This window comes from Hibiscus syriacus, unplaced genomic scaffold, assembly GCF_006381635.1.
Source record: "Hibiscus syriacus cultivar Baekdansim isolate YM2019G1 unplaced genomic scaffold, ASM638163v2 tig00110556_pilon, whole genome shotgun sequence".
In the NCBI taxonomy this organism is placed as follows: domain Eukaryota; kingdom Viridiplantae; phylum Streptophyta; class Magnoliopsida; order Malvales; family Malvaceae; genus Hibiscus; species Hibiscus syriacus.
Genome location: NW_024062779.1, coordinates 1,498,306 through 1,518,956, shown reverse-complemented (window position 1 = coordinate 1,518,956; position 20,651 = coordinate 1,498,306). Strand labels below are relative to the sequence as shown.

Below are 20,651 nucleotides of genomic sequence, written 5' to 3'. Positions count from 1 at the left end.
AGCTAATTTTATTTGAGAAAAAAATGTTGAGATTTTATACCTATATAAAAGGTTTAAGGCATTGGTTTTTAAAATAAGTGCAAATTATTTTAGTACCATATATAAATACGGCTCGGTCCATTAGGAGTGATAAATTGTTTTGGTGGATGACTTTTATATATTGTTTTTTTACAATAAAACGACTACGTTTTATAGTCTACTATCTTAGAAATTCAATCTTGTTGATATTTATTTGAAGAATAGGAACAAGTTTCTCTGAGGGTTTTTTTTCAGATTGTGCGTCTCCTCACTTCTTTCTAGAGTCAATTTAACCAGTCAGTTAGCACATCAATTTCTTTTTCTCCAAGTATGTTTGATTTCAGTTATCCATCTTTTCTTCTTGATTCTTTCGTAATCTTTTAAGGTAACTTTCTTTTGTAGGCCTTCATCCTTGTTCAGTGCTTCAATTATACATTTAGCGTCCGCTTCGAGGAGCTTAAGTGGGTTGCATGTAATCATTGTTGTTCTTTAGTTCTTTTTCTATGCTTATGTCAAAGAATCAGAAAATTCCACATCCATGACATGAAAGACTACAAACTATTTCTTGTTACTCGGTTGTCTCGTCTGCAAATGCATCACTTTCTATTATTGAAAACAAACATCAGAATCCTTGGACAATCACAAGAATCTTCTCTTCAAATTATTGGACAAGTATTTTAGATTAAGGGTAGACTCTCCATTGATTTTCAAAGCTAAACTTAAAATTAAGGGTAAACTACATAAATGACCACTTAACTATGGGTTGGGTCGTGAAATGACCATTATTTTCCAATTTGCGTCAATATGACCACTTAGCTATTTAACTGGTTTCAATGTAGTCACATGTCGTTATCACTTAACGGAAGTGTCTACGTGGCAATTAACAAAATTGGTATAATTAGGGCACGAGTCCTTGTAAAGTTACGTATTCATGACGATGGAACCCTGCTTTATTTTTTAACACCCCAAAGTTTGGGTTAGTAGTTTCGGGTTTACCCAAGAGGTAAATGAATCCCGTGAAATTTATATTTTAAGCTGTCAGGCCGAATTGGATTTAATTGGGTTGATTTGGGAGCCCAATTAGCCAAAAATGAGATTTTTAATTAGTAGAAAAATGAGAAATGACCAAATGAATTATTTCCCCATTTTCAAAAGACGAGCCTTATATTATTTCACTTTCTTCTCCTTTTCATTTTCTCTCATTTTCCTTCTCATTCTCCCTCTTTAAAAGGCCAAGTTAAAGTTAAAGAAAAAAGTGAGTTTTCACCAAAATCACCAATGAGAGGAGTTTGGCTAAGCAAGGGCCTTCAGTTCGGGTTTCTAAAACCAAGGTAGTGTATTTCTAATCCTTTGGAGTGTTAAGATTATCATAAGTATAAAGGGTTACTATGATTTGTGAATTTAAGCATTTTAGGGTTTATATTTAATATCAATATCAAATGATGTTTTAGGGGTTTAGAAGACATTTTTATGCTACTTTAATACCCTAGTTGTTGAGTTAATCGATTGACAGAATCGGCCAAGAGGGGATGAATTGGCAATTAAAGTTTTGTGGAAGCTTTTGCAAAAAATTGAAAGTAATTGCACAGCGATTTAGAGTGGTTCGACTTTCTCAATCAAAGTCTACGTCCACTACCTTAGCTATCCACACTAAGGATTTTCCAACAAATTCACTAATTTGTTCTTTCTTTTGAGGCCAAAGATATAACCTTACAACACCCTCAAGAATATACCCCAATTCTTGAGAACACTCTTTCCCAAAGAGAAGATTACAAATTTGCAAACTTACAAGGAAATCCTCACAAGGTAGATTGCTTGCACAATTCTAGAACAAAGAAAAGAACACTCAAGAATGAATACAATTGAGTACAAGTAGTGTTCTTGAAAGCAAAATGAACATTGAATGAAAAATAGGCTAAAAATGCACAAACTTGAGGTTTGATGCTTTCTCTTTAATTCTCTCTTGATTCTAGTTGCTTGATGTTTCTTGTTGTTGATCAATGGCTTCTAAGCTTGTTTAAATACACCTTGAATCACTTCTGAACGTTGGAGATCATTAATGAAGTTATTGGAGCCGTTTAAGTGTGAAAATAATTAATATTTCTGCTTGGAGCGTGGGGGGAATCGGTACCCCTCATGGGGAATCGGTTCCCTAAGTGTAAAATTCAAATATTCGACCGTTGAACAGTGGGGGGGAATCGATACCCCCTGGGGGAATCGGTTCCCTCCGAGCACACTGTTATTTCTCGGAGCAAAACCATTCAGGGGGAATCGGTACCCCCTTGGGGGGAATCGGTTCCCTCTAGACAAATTGTAATTTTTGGCTTTGAAACGGTTCGAAATACTTTGTAAAATTGTTTTGAAATTATTTTAAGATTAAAACTTAATTTTACGCTTTAGTAAAGATTTAAAATGAACTTTGAAATACTTTGAGTAATATTTTGATATTCGATTTTAATATATCGAATATGCTTAGAAAAGTCATTTTCAAAATTAAAATTCTTTTAATTTAATTTGTTATATCAAAACATCAAAATGTTTTCAACAATCTCCCCCTTTTTGATATAACAAAACATTTTAAGATTTTCTAATTTGAAAATGAATTTTGATTTTGAAAAATACTACTCCCCCTTACTTTAACACTTTCTCCCCCTTTTTGTTAAATCAAAAAGACCCTATAAAAAACGTTTTAAACAAGAATTTTGAAAAACGTAAGCCAATTGATTTATTAATATAAAGCTTAAGCTGTTAAGATCACAATCAAAAGAGAGGTTAGCCATTAGTTTCATAATCAATATTCATAAACATGCAATGGATAATTGGTCATATATGTCTAAAGTTGCAAAATAAACACGAAATCCAAATCAAATGTATTAAACATAAGTTTGAACAACCAAAAATAAACAATCCAAAAGCATTGAAAATGTTTTAATAATAATGCAAATATCCAAGTTCAATCCAAACAAGCAAAGCAAAGATCAATGTTCAAGCATCCGTAGGAGGATCGGGAGGAGGGAAATGAGCTCGCATAGCTACCATTTCATGAGTGAGTGCATCAATACGAGCGTTGGTTGCTTCATTGTTTGCACGCATCTCCCAGAGAATTTCCAATTGTTGAGCTTCCATAGTCGAGAAGTGAGATTCTATGGAAGTGAAGCAAGAATCCAAGGATGCATAACGGAAATCAAATGTCTCCATAAATTGATTGAAAATATGGAGGCACTTGATCTTCTTGTTGAGCTTGTTCCTCGTGCTGCTCCGACTCATCGTCGGCTTCGTCAATATCTTGTATTACTTGTTCAAGCTCGGGATCGTCGTCAGCTTCTGGTGGAGCTTGTGAAGAACTAGCTCCCGGAGTAATCTCAGAAGATCGAACCCATTCACCAGTTTCTTTATTCTTGGTCCATCCCGATCTCGTTAAGGAAAGAAGATTGATTTGTTTTTTTAAGAGGAAAGGAGGCATCTAGACCAACTCTAAGCTCGGCTTTAGAAAAAAGATTACTCAGAATGCAACCATAAACTAGAGAAGAACAAAGTTTCTTATTTGGAACTAAGTTTACGGTTTCAACAATTTCAGCAAAAATAATCTCGGGAAGATTTATTTTAATATTATTTTCAAAACAATGTAACCACCAAAGATCCAAAGCTCTAAGAGTAGAGTAACGACCTCCAGATGGTCGAAACCACCAAGTGATCATTAAATGAAGAAAACGCTCATGAAGATCTAAGACACTTGCACTATTCCTTCTTTTATATCGAGAACCTAATAACTGTTTTTCATTAGATAAACCATCATTATCTAATCCTAATGCATTGGTTATGTAAGCCGGGTCAAGATAGAAGTATTGTCCTAGAAGGTAGGAACGAACTCCTATGGTTTCAGATTGATTTCGGTTTTTAGTACAAATAGCATTAGAATAAAAGATACGAACAAGCTGATGGTAAACCTTAGGTTCAAGATCACAGAGTTTATCAAATTTCCATTCTCGTAAGATAAAGGAGATATTTAAAATTGATATCAATCATAGCTTGAAGAGATGGGATACGTTATTCTCTAATTTTATACGAGTCAAAATACTGATAATACCAAAAACGATGATTTCTAGGACCAGGTTGATTGAAGCACGAGTTTTGGATAGTTAAATTAGGATCAATGAGATTAGAAATAGGATTTGGAGGGATAGGAGGAGGGTTTGATTGACGGTTTGAACGACTAGACCTAGCTCGTTTTGACATGGTTAAATAAATCGGAATAGAATGGATAACCTGCAATTTAGAAAAACACATGTATGCAATTCAATCAATCCCAAAACTCAATTGAGTCCCTCAATATTTCAAGGTTCTCTAAAACAAATCTAATGGGCAAAGTTTTGAAAAAATATTGAAAATAATGTTTAAAAAACACATGTATAGTTAACATGTAAATAACACAATTAATTCAAAACACAACAATTTAAAAATATTTTTTTAATATTTCAAAAATTCAAAAATTATTTGAAAAGTTGTGAGATTTTGATGAAATTGGTTGTAAAATATAGTTTCTAAACACTAAACAATCAATGCCCAATCATTATTTCAATCTAGAACTAAGTAAATCTAGTCATATGCTCAAAAATTGACAAAATAGAAGTTTTAGAAAAATACCTTGAAGATTTTCGGATTTTGTGAGAATGTGATGAGTTTTGCACTAGTTTGATGATTCCAACAGTAGGAGATGATATTTGAAGAGAATTCCGATTAAAAACGTTGTTTTGAGGCAAAATAGAGATAGAGATAAAGTAGAGTGGAGAACAGCGGCAAGAGGAAAAGAAGAGGTTTTGAGAGAAAAAGGGTATTCTGGCCGTGTTATATCCAGAAACCCCAGGGGGTAGCGATTCCCCTACAGGGGGAATCAGTTCCCCTTCAAAAGGGGAATCGGTTCCCCTTCAAGGGGATATCGATTCCCTCTGCCCTATAATTCAAAAATCTGTATTTTAAACACTCAAAATGCTAAATTAATCTTCTCTAGTGGTATTGGCAACTCATATATCAAAAATTAATTATGTTCAATCAATCAAATTAATCCTTAAACTACATTTGAACATAAAGTTAATTTTTCATCAAGAATCATAAACTCCCCTAACTAATAGCAATGAATGTAATCATAAATTACTATCATAAGCATTTTTCATTTATTCTTTAAAGTGCTAAAATTATTTTAAACACTTAGTGAAGATAGGTCAGTTAAACCTAATTATCTCCTAAGTGTCCAAAAACATTCCTTGTCTAAATGTTTTGTAAAGATATCCGCTAATTGATGCAAAGTATCAACAAATTCTAGAACTACATCTTCCTTAGTGACATGGTCTCTAATGAAGTGATGTCTTATTTCAATGTGCTTAGTTCTAGAGTGTTGAATGGGATTTTTAGTGAGACAAATAGCACTAGTATTGTCACACTTGATATGAATGATACCTACTTCAATTCCATAATCAAAAAGTTGTTGTTTCATTCATAAAACTTGTGCACAACAACTACCAACTGAAATGTATTCGGCTTCAGTGGTAGATAATGCAACACAATTTTATTTCTTTGAAAACCAAGAAATCAACATATTTCCAATGAATTGGTAAGTACCGGAGGTGCTTTTCCTATCTAATTTGCATCCTCCATAATCCGCATCAGAAAAGGCATGCAAGCTAAAGCTAGAGTCTCTAGGATACCAAAGTCCTAAACTAGAAGTGTCCTTAAGGTATCTAAATATTCTCTTAACATCTAGTAAATGTGATTCCTTAGGGCATGATTGAAATCTAGCACATAAGCAAACACTAAACATAATGTCTGGTCTACTTGCAGTTAGATAAAGTAAAGATCCAATCATTGACCTATATAATTTAACATCTACACATTTACCTCCTTCATCTAAGTCAAGCTTTGTTGAAGAGCTCATTGGAGTGTCATGAGGCTTGCCATTTTCCAGTCCAAATTTCTTGAGCATATCTTTGATGTACTTAGCTTGATTGATGAAAATGCCATCTTTTCTTTGCTTGATTTGGAGTCCCAAGAAAAATGAGAGCTCCCCCATCATGCTCATTTCGAATTCGCTTTGCATTAGCTTAGAAAATTCTTGGCAAAGAACATCATTAGTAGAACCAAATATTATATCATCAACATAAATTTGAACTACTAATAAATCTTTACCTTTATGCTTTAAAAACAATGTAGTGTCAATCTTCCCTTTTGAAAAACCTTTTTCAATTAAAAAGTTTGACAATCTTTTATACCAAGCTCTAGGAGCTTGTTTTAAACCATAAAGTGCTTTTGTCAATTTAAGAACATGATCCGGAAATTTTGAATCTTCAAAACCTGGAGGTTGTTCCACATACACTTATTCTTTTATAAAACCATTTAAAAATGCACTTTTAACATCCATTTAATATAATTTAAATGAAAACATGCAAATGCTAATAACATTCTAATTGCTTCCATCCTAGCTACGGGAGCGTATGTTTCATCATAGTCTATGCCTTCTTCTTGAGTATACCCTTGAGCAACAAGTCTAGCCTTGTTTCTCACTATATTACCACTCTCATCAAGCTTATTCCTAAATATTCATCTAGTACCTACAGTAGATTTATTACTAGGCCTTTCAACTAATGTCCATACTTTACTTCTCTCAAATTGATTTAACTCTTCTTGCATAGCCATAATCCAATGTTCATCATTTAATGCTTCTTTAATATTCTTAGGCTCTATGCATGAAATAAATGCAACATAATTACAAATATTTCTAAGAGAAGATCGAGTTGTTACCCCTTTGGATAGATCACCTATAATCTCACCATCCTTGACAGAGTTGTACTCTCTTGGATAAGATACTTCTCTTTCTTTAATGGTTGGATTCTCGAGAGGATCATGAGTTTCCTCATCTTTCGTTTCTTCATTTGATGATGATTCTCCAACGTCATGTCTAACGTCATTTGTATTTATAATACCTACATCATCATTAACACAAGAATCCTTCCTCGGAAGGAGATTATCATCGAAAACAACATGTATAGACTCTTCTACAACTAAATTTCTTTTATTAAATACTCGATAAGCTTTAGAATTTAAGGAATAACCCAGAAAAATTCCTTCATCACTTTTAGCATCAAATTTGCCAAGGTTTTCTTTACCGTTGTTTAAAACAAATCATTTACATCCAAAATGATGAAAATAGCTAATGTTAGGCTTTTATTTTTGAAAATTTCATATGGAGTTTTCTTTAAATTTGGCCTAATCATTACTCGATTTACAATATAACAAGCGATATTTGTGGCTTCCGCCCAAAAATATTTTGGCAAATTATTTTCACAAAGCATGGTTCTAGCCATTTCTTCTAAAGTTCGATTTTTCCTCTCAACAACTCCATTTTGTTGAGGGGTTCTAGGTGCTGAAAAATTATGGCTAATACCATTAGAATTACAAAACTCATTAAATCCAATACTTTCAAATTTAGTGCCATGATCACTTCTAACACTAGTGATAGAGTAACATTTTTCGTTTTGGATTACTTTTGAAAATGTGATGAAATTTTCTAATGCTTCATCTTTAGTACTTAAGTATAGAACCCAAGTATATCTAGAATAGTCATCTACCAAGACAAATGCATATTGTTTTCCACCCTAGCTAGTAATCCTAGTTGGCCCAAAAAGATCTATATGTATCAATTGTAATACTCTACTAGTTGATACATCATTAATGGATTTAAAAGAAACTCGATTTTGTTTTCCTTTAGCACAAGCATCACAAATTTTATCATTATCAAATTTTAGTTTAGGAAGCCCTTGAACCAATTCTCCTTGAACTAACCGTTGCAAAACACTCATGAATATGTTTCTTTATTCTATGACCAACAAGCATAATCCGATTAGATGCAATGTCAATGACTTTACAACCATTAATTTCAAACATGACATTGAATCCCTTACCGCATAGTTGACTAATACTCAATAGATTATGCTTCAATCCATTCACATATAACACATTTTTAATTTGTATGGAAGATGTATTACCTATAGTACCAATACCTTCAATGTGACATTTTGAATTATCACCAAAAGTAACTTCTCCTCCATTTTTGGCGTTAAGCTCTATGAACCGGCTTTTGTCTCCAGTCATGTTTCTCGAGCATCCACTATCAAGGTACCATGAATTTGGATTTGTTTCCCGTGCCTTGTAGCAATGCTCTTTTTCCTACAAACATAGATTAATTTCTAATTTTTGGTACCCAAATTCTTTTGGGTCCATATTCATTAGTTTCTAAAATCCTTGTCCCCCCTTTAGTATCCATTTATAAAAGACATCCTTATCTTTAGTAGTAATGAATTCTTTAGGAACCCATTTACTCCTAACAATTTTACCATTCAAGGTTCGTTGAGGACTTCTATGATTGTAGCTTCTAAAACTTTTCTTAACAAAGTTGGGTTTTGAATTCTCACATTTTTCAAAACTTTTTGTTCCAACCTTATTAGAAGAAGTTTTAAGATCATCAATCTTCTTTTGATGATCATCATGAACTTTTGAAAGTAAGTTATGCAAATCAGTATTTTTCTTTTCAAAATCATTAATTTTGATTTGCAACTCTTTGATCTTACTTTCAAGCTCATTGTTGGTCTTGGATATAAGACTATTTTCGTTTTTCAATTTTGAAATATCATTTTTGTATTTTGAAAATAGAGTCTTATAATCCGAAGCCAACCCATTATAATCCTCTAATAAATCATCATAAGATAATTCATCCAAATCGAATGAGTTAGAGGTTACCTTAGAATCTTCCCCGATAGCCATCAAGCACAAGTTTGCAACTTCTTGTTCCTCTTCATCGGAACCTTCTTCATCGTTCCATGTAGCTACATGAGCCTTGTGTTTCTTTTTGGATTGACCCTTTTTCTTCAATTGTGGGAAATCATATTTAACATGCACCGGCTTTTTGCATTCATAGCAAATGATCGGGTCTTTCTCCTTCGATTCAGTTTTGAAGCCTTCATGACGTTTGAATTTTCTTTCTCGGTTGGGCATCATTAACTTTCTGAATCGTTTGACAAATAATGTCATTTCATCGTCATCATCATCGTCATTCGAATCACTCTCATCTTTTGTGGATTTGAGAGAAACTCCAATGTTTTTCTTCTTCTCCTTCTCCTTTGGTGTGTCATCAATTTTATCGAGGTCCACTTCATCTTTAAGCATCATTTCATGACTGAGAAGTGAACCAATTAGTTCTTCAAGAGTTAAGGACGTTAGGTCTTTAGACTCAATGATTGTCGTCTTCTTTGATTGCCACGATTTTGGAAGGGAGTAGACTAACTTCCTCACAAGCTTTTCATTTGAAATGATCTCTCCATATGATTTGAGACCATTGACAATCGTTGAAAATCTATCCGGCATAGCTTTGATATCTTCATTTGGTTTCATCTTGAAATTTTCATAGCTATGCGTTAGAATACTAATTTTAGATTTCTTTACCTCATCGGTACCTTCATGAGTGACTTGAAGTTTGTCCCATATTTCTTTGGCGGTTGTACAAGATGAAACTCTTCCATATTCATCTGGTCCAAGAGCACAAAATATGATATGAATGGCTTTGGAGTTGAGCTGGAACATTATTGTCTCTCATTTACTCCACGATCTTGGATGAGTGAGAGGCTTGATGTATCCTTCTTCTACGGCATTTCATGCTCCCATGTCACTTGTTTGAATGAAGTACATCATCCTATTTTTTCAATAGGCATAGTTAGCCTCATTGAAGAAAGGAGGCTTGTTGACGGGCATCGAATCGAGACCGGAGTCAAAGTTTGAAGTAGAGGCCAATGATGACTTTGATTATCGATGTAACTCTTCCCGAATCGACTCAAGAGGCGATTAAACCTTCAAATGAGTTAGGCTCTGATACCAATTGTTGAGTTAATCGATTGACAGAATCGGCCAAGAGGGGGGTGAATTGGCAATTAAAGTTTTGTGGAAGCTTTTGCAGAAAATTAAAAGTAATTGCACATCGATTTAGAGTGGTTCGACTTTCTCAATCAAAGTCTACGTCCAATACCTTAGCTATCCACACTAAGGAATTTCCAAAAAATTCACTAATTTGTTCTTTCTTTTTAGGCCAAAGAGATAACCTTATAACACCCTCAAGAATATACCCCAATTCTTAAGAACACTATTTCCCAAAGAGAAGATTACAAATTTGCAAACTTACAAGGAAATCCTCACAAGGTAGATTGTTTGCACAGTTCTAGAACAAAGAAAAGAACACTCAAGAATGAATACAATTGAGTACAAGTAGTGTTCTTGAAAGCAAAATGAATATTAAATGAAAAATAGGCTTGAAATGCACAAACTTGAGGTTTGATGCTTTCTCTTTAATTATCTCTTGATTCTAATTGCTTAATATTTCTTGTTGTTAATCAATGGCTTCTAAGCTTATTTAAATACACCTTGAATCACTTCTTAACGTTGGAGATCATTAATGAAGTTATTGGAGTCATTTAAGTGCGAAAACAATTAATATTTCTGCTTGTATCGGTACCCCCTCATGGGGAATCGGTTCCCTAAGTGTAAAATTCAAATATTCAACTGTTGAACAGTGGGGGGAATCGATACCCCCTGGGGGGAATCGGTTCCCTCCGAGCACACTGTTATTTCTCGGAGCAAAACCATTCAGGGGGGAATCGGTAGCCCCTTGGGGGGAAATCGGTTCCCTCTGGACAAACTGTAATTTTTGGCTTTGAAACGGTTCGAAATACTTTGTAAAATTGTTTTGAAATTATTTTAAGATTAAAACTTAATTTTACACTTTAGTAAGGATTTAAAATGAACTTTGAAATACTTTGAGTAATATTTTGATATTCGATTTAATATATCGAATATGCTTAGAAAAGTCATTTTCAAAATTAAAATTCTTTTAATTTAATTTGTTATCGAAACATCAAAATGTTTTCATACTAGTTAACTTCTTAAAGCTTTAGCACTTGATTATAAACCAAACTATGGCCTTTAGGATGATTTTTGGGTGATTTCTCGAGCTTAAATAACTATTTCAGGGTTTAAGTATCAATACTGGGATAACAGTATCGATACTGGATGAATTGGGGCAAAAATTAAGGATTTGAGCTAGGAGTATCAGTACTGCCAGGGAGAGTATCGATACTGCAGGATGACAATATCAATACTAAAGCCCCTTTTTCGTAACATAATGCATTTTTATAACGATACTCATGGGGTTAATGATACTTGACTATAGGGTATCAATACTACAAGTAAAGTATTGATACTACTCACTTTGGATGGTCAAATTTAACTCAGTTAAGGCCCGTAAGGCTAAGAACGATCCGTAATAGTAAGAATAAGTTCGTGAGTGACCTGAATGCCCAAACATACTTAGAAACACTTATGGGAATGAGTTACATCATAGGTAACCATTCTAAGTATATGTCGAAGTATATTCATTCGAACACAATACAGATTGTGGAGAATGAGGATCATTGCAGAGGATGTACCGACTAACGGTACAATGAGCAAGTAAGTTTTTGGAAAGTGTGGCCTTCAAAATGTCAGTGAACCTAGGAGATGTAAGCCATCCTTTCAATTTTAGAAGTATTGAAAGAAAGTTTAATAAGAGCTATCTAAGTGTCGCTATTCAGAGTGAACCCGAGTCAGGTATCGGGCTAGCAATTAGTACCGCCAATGAACAACAATTACAAAAATCATCGTAAAATCCCAAGAACACATTGAGGTTTCGCTAGAGGCAAAGAATGACTAAAACGCCCTTAAGTATCGAGCGACTAAAATAACATGACTTAATAAATAATAAATAACAACAATAACAGACTAATGAACCCTCGTGCCACATTCTAGATGAGAAAACGAGCAAGATATAAGCTAGGAAGATAATAAACGATAATATAAATAACTAAAGAGATAAGTATCATAAACTAGTCTTTGTGTGATACTCGAGAAACAACCAAGACACTGATATAGTAATATGGATGGGTATACATTTCTGATGTAGTTTTGGATCTCCCCAATTTACATACAGGCATAGTTAAGCTAGAGGGGTGTGTAAGTTCCGAGATGTAACCCTCAGCCACATCATGATGCTTACCTCAGCTCGTGTATCTCAAAGTAGTGTAGGTAACCTAGAGGGTGTGTGAGCTCCAAGATGTAGCCCCTCAACAGCACCATGATGCCTACCTCAGTTTGTGTGTGCTGCATAGTAGTATGGGTAGGCTAGATGGGTGTGTAAGCTCAGAGATGTAGCCCCTCAGCCGTGCCATGATGCCTACCTCAGCTTGTATGTTACATATTAGTATCAATATTGCATTTAGATAATGCATAGTAGAGTTAGTGTTACATTTAGATAATGCACAAGAACGTTATCATCACATTTAGATAATGTGCAATAGGTACAATCATTAGGGTTAGAGATCCTTTTAGAGGTTCACTCATGGTTAAGTCTTAAGTAGGTAGTACTTTATCTAGATCATACATGTACCCACTTCTTAGTACCTTATCTTTAACACGCTTATGTTTATGAAACTCTTAATATTGCTCTAGATTAGAGATTATGTTGATGGGCTTTGTAAGCTCATCCTGGATATTTTTCGTGGGCATGTTAGCAGCTTGAGCAGTTCACAGAGCACTGTCCCAGCAGGACTTTCAACATCTCCTTCAAAGTATTGTATTGTAGCTTTAGTGGGCATGTGTATTCAAAGAACCTTACTTATGTATTTGTTTTAAAACATCGAGATGTATTATTTGGTTTTAAATTATGTGTCAAAGAGCTCCAGTTTATAAGTGTTTTAATAACTGTTTGTATGTTGTATGATACCATACCGTTTTAAAAGAAAACTAATATATTTTGAAATTTTAAGGGTTGCCTCGGTAGCTCAATATGGCACTTTAGGCCCATCAGGTTTAGGGTGTTACAATTTTCTTCCATTTTGTCATTTGTATATGATTTGTTTTCTTGGATTTTCATTTAATCCAATTTGATCTTAATTCTGTTTTTAATTTGTGTAATGCCTTAATTTGATAATTAAATTTAAAATATTTTATTCTAGTCATGTATTAAATCTGTAGATTAAATCCCATAGATTTTAGAGTTAATCAAATTGATCACTGAGATTAACTTTAATTCTTAATTTTTTTAATTAGATCCTAATTTCAATTTAATTTAATAAATTTATTTCCCTAACCAAATTGTGACACATGTCAAAATCTTATGATTATAAATATTAACTATAATATATAAAATATATTTTTATCGTTAACTATATATAATATATTATAATTTGAATATTAAATTATTTTTAATGATTTATATTCAACAACAACAACAAACCCTATTCCCATACCAATGAGTAAAGGGGGGTAGTAGGATGCCCCCAACGCCAGGTTGAGACATTTCCGTGGAGACCTCTAGCAGTCAGAAATAAAAAATAAAGATAAAATGCAATGCATGTATAATAATAAATACATAGTTGAACAATCTTCATATGCGTCTGTATAATGGGAAGTAATCCTGCAGATAAATCTCTGCGTAAAAATCTCTGCATAGACAGAAACGTGAGACGCACCTAAATTTAAAAGAGAAACATGAAGAGAATGATACAGAAGTCACGTTATCAAGCTACGAGAAGGAATAAGTCAAATGGTTAAAACCTAAACTAAGGCAACACTACTCCGCTACCCTTTCTAAGCCTTATAATTCCAATGACAGAAATAAAAAATAGAAGTCATGGAAATTACTACAAGGCATTAAAAGAAGACAGAGGTCTGTGACCCGCACTACTCGACTACCCTGGTCTTAAGTCTCCATACTTTCCTATCAGAGGTCATGTCTTCGGTAAGGGCTAAATCCTTCAAATCAGATCTCAAGCAGTCTTCCCACTTCGCCTTGGTCGTCCTCTCCTTCTGGCACCGTCGATTGTAATCGACTACCCTCCTGACCACATCCGACTTATCGCCGAAGGACATACTCAAACATCGTAGTCTTCCCTCCTCATTTTTGGATACATGCACCCCCAATGACATCCTAATAGCAGAGTTTGGTGTCATGTCCCACAGAGTCCTACCACATGCCATCGAAGCATTCTCATTTCTGCGGCCTCCATCCTCCTTACGTGATCCTTCTTAATTGCCTAACATTCTATCTATAGCACGCTGGTCTTATTGCCATTCTATAAAATTTTCCCTTAAGTTTAGAGGCACTTCTTCCCACAAAACTCCAGTAGCAGCCCTCACTTTAGCCATCCCGCCTTTATACGGTGTGTCATCATCTACACCCCCATCTTTATGTATCATAGACCTAGGTACTTGAAATAATCCTTTGAGGGGAGAACTTGTCCTTCTATGCCTACTTCTACATCTTCATATATATCATTAAAAAATAAATGAAAATAATAAATTTAAATCTTAAATCAATTATAATAACTATTAGATTATTTTAGTGATTAAGTGTTGTCATATTCTCAATCAGCCAAGATGTAATTTCTAATTTATCCATTTTTATCATTAACTATAATATAATATTATAATTGATTCTTAAATATTAGGTTTAGCTTATTGGTTAAGGGCTTGATTACTAATTCTTTTGGGTTCAAATCTAATTAAGTTATTTTAATTTTTTTTGCCTAAACTTGAACAAGTTATATAATATGTATTATCTTAACAACAATCGTAAAAATTAGCTCAATGGTTAGGGCATGCACTGGTTATCCTTAGGACCAAGTTGGTTCCCTTGGGTGCTGCTAAAACTCATCTTATTTATTTCACTTCAATTCAAAGGTGACACGTGTCACCTTTGATTGGATTGAAATTTAGTAAATTAATTAAATTAAAAAAAACCCTCTAATCAGATTGTGGCATGTTTCACAATATGTGGGAAAAATTTATTAATAAATTGAAAGCAGAACTAATTAAATTAATAATTAAAGTTAATCTTGGTGATCCAATTGTTAAGACATTAGACAAAATAAAACAAAATCATAATCAAATTTTAAATGAAAATACAAGAAACAAATCATACACAAGTAGACCAAAATGGAAGAAAACAATGCGGAGTTCTAACACCACGAATATGTAACTTTACAAGACTCGTGCCTAATTATACCAATTTTGTTAGCTACCACATATACTCTTCATTAAATGTTAGGACAGTGACTATATTAAAACTATTTAAATAGTTCAATGGTATATTGGCTCAAATTTAAATTGATTATTTCACGATCCAACCATAGTTATGTGATCATTTATGTCATTACCCTAAAATTAATTTTAGTACTAAAAGTAATAAATAAGGCTGTTGAAAAGTAGTTTTGTAATCAAATATGATTTCTAAACCATTTAAAAAATATTTTTTTAGGTTTTGATTTTTTATAAAACTTGTTTAAATATTATCTGATTTATTTCTAATTATTTCATGTTTAATGAATATTTTAACTTTTACAATTTTTATAATATATTAAACATTTAATTAGTATATCACAATTTTCATAACACGTTTTCTTATTAATTTTAAAAATATTATTTTAAATGTATTTTCTAAAGTTTAATAAACATTTTAAAGTATAATGTTTAATTCAACGACAAAAAGCAAACCCCTAAAAATAACGTGACGCGTGTTTTTTTAACAGGTTCAGAAAATAGACAACTTTGTACGTACATAGGATAAACGTCACATGGGAAAGCACGAGGATTGCGCCAAACACGGATGGATCAGAAGGTTGGTGGGGGAGTCGCGCCTAATTTTTTTATTATTAAAAATAGTATTTATTTTAACTATTTAAAAATGAACTCTCAATTCATGTTTAGCCGTGAGTATCAATCTCTAACATCTAAAAATAATAACGATTCCTTTAATCGTAAAGTAAATTGGTTCGTGAGCCTAAGATTTTAAAATTACCTTATATTTTATATTTTATATATATTTTTTATTAAAATTTGTTTTGTCTCTAAAATTTTATAAGTTTAAATCCGTTTCCCTAAAATTTTATAATTTAAAATTCATCATCTAATATAAAATCTTGCATCTTCTCTCACGACTAAGGATGAGTTCTGAACAAAACTTTGGGTTTTACATGCTACATTTAAAAGCAATTTCCACTTGAAAAATAAGCTGTATTCTAGACCTAACATTTCTTCCAGAATTGACCTTTAAATAATGGATTAGGAGAGTTGTATGATTTAATTTTGGTACATATAGTGTTCGATAGCCTGATCAAAAATATGTAATCTGACCAACCGAACATTCTCTTGGACCCTTTGACAAAAAAGTAGGTTTAATTTGGGTAAACTGTCACTTGCTGATTTTAATATTAATAAAAATTAAGTCTGTTGTTACAAATTGGAACGGACCTAGCTGATTGTTCTTGTCTTACTTTATTTATGGTGAAAAAAGGTAAAATGAGTGCGCCAGTACAAAACAAAAAAAATCAAATTGTTTACTATTCAACGTATTCGAATACAATGGATCCAGTAAAAGTAGACTTTGGTCATTTCGTCGTCCACGATTCAGACATGTTAGTGAGATATTTAAAACATGGCCTAATTTGGTTAAATAGAAAAGCATTCATTTTCATTAAAACTAGTAGCTAGTATTATAGTTTTGGCACCAATTTTAAATAATTTCTGTTTTGTATGGCTCTTAAGGAGCATTTATGCACTAGTTTCCATGCTTTGGTAAATTCAAGAAGCTAAGAACATCATTAAGAAAACAAACTATGAAATGGCAAAGTGTAACCCTAACAAAGGAAAATTGAATTTTCACGCATCTGAATTCTAGTATTGTTTTGTGGGGGTTGGGGTTGATAGTACTCCAATTCCCGAGTATCTGCTTTAGAGAACTTTCAAGATATTGTTCAAGTGATCAGGTTCCGATGCTTTCGTTGACTTCCCAGTCGTGCAGCTCTCTGTTCCTGATCTTGATGTCACGATCGGAACGGTGCTGGAACTACGTACTACTACCTGAATCCAGATTAGCTTTTCCCAAGCTTTTTGAGGTTGAATTTGGCCTTAATAATCTTTGGACCGACGATGCAGCCACAACTTCGGCTGGAAAATTCAGTAAAGCCTTGGAGCCACGCATCTTGAAAGCGGCCTTGTCATAAGCCAAAGCAGCTTCTTCAGCTGTTTCGAACGTGCCGAGCCACCCGCGCACCGTGCTGGGCGGAGTCACGTATCTCCGCGGCGTATTTTCCCCGGGCGACGCCTGACCCCTGTAGTGCTTCTTGGCGATGGTCCTGGCTGGTTCGAGCATGGTTGCAGCAGTTTTGTTCCTTTGAGATACATGAAACTGAGAGGGTTATTGATTCCAGGGCCGTGAGCGTTTGCTTCGTTCAACACTTGGTAGATGAACATGTCTTGAGAATCTCGTTAAACGGCAGCTGATGATCACTCTGGGACTGGGAAACTTGAAATTTGGATTCCTCCCAGTTCGAGGCCTTTTCTTCTCTATGGGATGGCTTCGTGCGTGCTCGACGAGGCCTCAAGTTTGTACAAAAGTAGCTCTAGACTTGTATCTAATAAAGAAGAACCGTGGGGTCCATGTGGGGTACAAGTCTTTGCTTTGAAATTTATTATTAGGCACAAGGTAGATGGGAGGAACCAGAGACAGGACATGATTTTGAAACCTCGTTTGTCTCTTCTGAACAATGAACTTTGCCCCCATAGTTTTCCAGTTATTACCGTAAAGATATTTGTTTGTACAGTTAGGGTGCTCTTCTTCCAAAGAAATTTTGCTTTTGGAACTGATGTGGTACTTGGGTTGTAATTATTGGTGATTTTAGATAATATATTGGGTGAGGTGGATTTTGAAAGGGTGAAAACTATTGGGGGGATTATATAAAACCAGAGAGGGACATGTTCCCCTTTGGGAAATTTGGATTCCTTATGTGAAATTTCATCAATTACCACGAAAACCAGAACAAAAGTCAAAGTTTGGTTTCATGTCAATTCTAAACACGTTGTTGATTTGATTGCCAAGGGCTAGGTATCATTGTAATAATATTACAATCGATCGTCATGTACAAAATTAACACTTAAATTACACATTTTTACCACCTTGTGTTTTTACCCGAATGAATATTTAAATTATATTTTTTTTATAAATTGAGTTATCTTCATAATAAATAAATTGTTGTTATTTTTTGAAGATTAGAATTCAAGCATTAAGAATATTAGTGTGTGAGTGTTAAACATTAAGAGATGGATAATTATATTTGAATAAATATTATTTTATATTTATTCTAAATTAATAAAAATTTATTATTTTTATGGATTTACTTTTTAAAATTATGTTGAGATATTTGTTCCCAGTACAGCAGTTCCCATCTGCTACTAATAATGGGAAACGGAATAAAGAGGGTGAGCTTTTAGTCTAATTTGTTGGTATTGGAAATGAAATGGAGTGTTCGACATGCTCCTCCTATATGGATGTAATGAATGACGCAATGAGTTTTGGCATTTACTCCAAAGGATTGAGCTCGTCAGGACACAGAATTCCAAATCAATTTCTATCTTTGAATTTATTTCTACCATTAAGGCGGGTTACGTGTGCATAGGGACGTGGAATCAAGTAATAGTTTAGGTTTTAGTCCAATCTGGTTAGTTCAGGTTAAATTTGATATAAGTCGTGTCAGGTTAATTTGATGATTCAACTCGAATTAGATCGGATCCGGATTATTTTTAGGTTGATTTGATATCAGATTTAGTCCGTATTCAGATCGGGTTAATTTCAGGTCGAATCGATATCAGTTCAGGTCAAAATGGTTCAGGTCTGAAGTAATTAAATACTAGGTTAATTCATGTTCAGATGGATTTCAGTCGGATCTCATTCAGATCGGATCACATCATTGACAAACAAAATTTAGGTCGAATCTTACCGGGTACATATTGAATTCAGGTAGGATCATTTTTGAGTTAATTATTTTTTGTCTTTCATGAACGACAAATTGTAATTTGTAATTATAAATTATTTGGAGTAAATTACAAAAAATATAAATAATTATGGGTCAATTTTAATAAAAATATAATTTTAAGGTCTAAATTGAATAAGCATGAAATTACAAACATTAATTTAAATAAATGAACCAACACGCAAAGATGAGGAATCAAATCGAAATAATTATAAAATGTTGAGTTGAAATTAATATAAAAATGGAGAAAATTGAATCCATTTAAAAAGATGATGAAAAAAGTTTAAAGGGTTTGGAGATTATGATATAATTAATAGAGTTTGAAATGAAGTTTATGATCTGATTTCTTGGGTAGGAAGTAAATTATAAAAATATAAATAAGTATGGACCAATTTAATATACAAATATAATTTTAAGGATTAAATTAAACAAATTAAAATTAAAATTTAAGATTTAAATAAATTAAACATATAGGTATCAAATCAAAATAATTGTAACTTGTGAAGATGAAATTAATATAAAAATAGACTGAATTGCATTCATTTCAAAAGTTGAGGAACAAAGGTTTATAAGGTTTTAGAATGATTAAACATGAAATTACAAACTATAATTTAAATAAATTAAACAACATTAAAGGATCAAATTAAAATAACTATAATGTATATGTGTGTGTGCATGTATGATGAATGTTATGATACATGTATATAGAATGTACATTACACTTATGCATCCGTTATACTTATAATAAATTTATATATTTGAAATAAATACAAGCTCATTTTATTAATATAAGCCTACTTGTATTACAAAACACATAACCCAATATACTTATGCATAATATATATTGATTAATGATATATGTACATATATATTTATGTATGATGTATGATGTATGTACATAAGTATGAATATAAATTTAATATATATATAAGCACTTATCATTAATCAATGATGCATGTACATATATATATATATATATATATTGATTAATGATATATGTACATATATATTTATGTATGATGTATGTACATAAGTATGAATATAGATTTAATATATATAAGCACTTATCATTAATCAATGATGCATGTACATACATACATATATATACTTATATGTTGTCACACCCCAATTTAGGGGTCAAATTATAAATTTTCAAAATTTATAGTCAGTTTTAGAAATGCAGGAAAAATTTAGGGTCTTGAACTCGCATCGGTCTGTGGGGGTTACATTTAGTAGTATCAGAACTTAGGTTGAGTCAAGTTTTTCTTGTTAGACCGACCAATCGACAGTTAAAAGATGTATGGTTTGTATATGCCCCTAAATTATGATCGTACTCTCTAAGCTGAAAACTCTAAGGTTGAGTAACTCTCTGTAACGAGCTAACCTAAGTTTTCTATCCGTCAGGGCTCGACCTATGCATATAGGAATACCAATAATGTTTGTATAAATTCTGTAAAGTATCTCACGAGTAATGTGAGAGTTACTTATCCGAGAAATTCTGACTCGACTCTAGAAATAAAATTGGGAGATGTTACCACTCTATGAACCTAACCTCGTAGCCAAGGTTGAATTGATTCCTTAAGTATAATTTCGTTCTGATTCTTTCATTGGAATGAGGGAGATTTCTAACGAGAATGTATACTCAACTGATTAAGGATTAGTAAATGACATGTACTTCTGTAAAAGCTACTACAATAT

General features: G+C 33.0%; 1 pseudogene; it reads right to left on the bottom strand.

The window, feature by feature from the left end:
- Positions 1 to 16,676: 16,676 nt before the first annotated feature.
- On the bottom strand, positions 16,677 to 17,707 carry LOC120131807 (annotated as a pseudogene).
- Between the last annotated feature and the right edge of the window lie 2,944 nt (positions 17,708 to 20,651).